The sequence below is a fragment of the Neophocaena asiaeorientalis genome, unplaced genomic scaffold (genome assembly GCF_003031525.2).
Source record: "Neophocaena asiaeorientalis asiaeorientalis breed wild unplaced genomic scaffold, Neophocaena_asiaeorientalis_V1.1 scaffold45, whole genome shotgun sequence".
NCBI lineage: Eukaryota > Metazoa > Chordata > Mammalia > Artiodactyla > Phocoenidae > Neophocaena > Neophocaena asiaeorientalis.
In genome coordinates, this window is record NW_020174642.1 from 11,741,460 (window position 1) to 11,742,496 (window position 1,037).

Consider the following 1,037-nt stretch of genomic DNA (forward strand, 5'->3'; position numbering starts at 1 on the left):
TCTTGATTTTGGAGTCTGGGGTGGAATCCCGATGGTGACATTTCTGTCTGGGTTGGGGTAGAGGCTGGCCTCCACAGGCACCAGGCCTTGTAGGGCAGGGGGTCTGCAGCGACCCTGGCCCTGGCCGAGGTGGGAGGGGCGGGAGCCACTGAGGACACAGTGCCTGGCATTTGGGGTTAACGAGGATTTGCTGGACCGAGGTCCTCCTGAGCCTGAGCCCCGTCACGCTCACGGTCCCTCGTCAGCCGCTGTGGCCACGGCTGCATCTCCCCCGTCACTCCTTCAAGGTCAGCCACTTGTCTTTCGAAGGACCCCCCGCCCTGCCTGTTCTCACCCTCAGCTTCCTCCAGCCTCAGCCTGGTCCCTGCAGCCTCCTGAGATCAAAGACTCCGTTTCCCAGCATCCTTTGCAGCGGGGCCACGTCCAAGTGCACGTCCTGGGGGGCTGCCCACCCACCTGAAGGGCTCCGACCCAGCGGGCCGGGGGCACAGGTCCCAGGGAAGGCCCAGAGCAAGGTGCAGGCCTGCCCCTCCCTAGGCTGTGCCAGCCTCCTTAGCCACCCTTGTGGGCTCCGTGCCAACTGCAGGAGACTGGCCAGGAGTGGGGATCATGGTGAGGACGACCTGGGGTGCCAGGGCCAGTGCCCGTGCAAAGGGAATCGTGGTCCCCGATGTGATGCCCCACGAGGACGCTCCTGCAGGGGCAGGGGCAGGACCCGACCCGCTCGGGGGCGAGGGCTGGGGTTAGCCCACCGGGCCCAGCTCGTGGTGGGCACCCCTTGCAGTGGAGGCATGAAGAGGGCCGTAACCATGCGCGGCTGTCACACGGGACAAAGGAGCGGCGGCCGCTGGGCCACGCCTTTGGGTCTGGACCTCAGTCCGGCTGCAGGCTGGTGCCCAGGTCCCCACCCTCCCTCTCGCCCCCCCCCCCCACCATCTCTGCCGTTTCCTAACCCTCCCCATCTCTCCATCCTTCTCTCCTCCTCTTGGGAGCTGTAGTGAGTTGCACAGGGTCCCCCAAACTCACGTCCTGGCCCC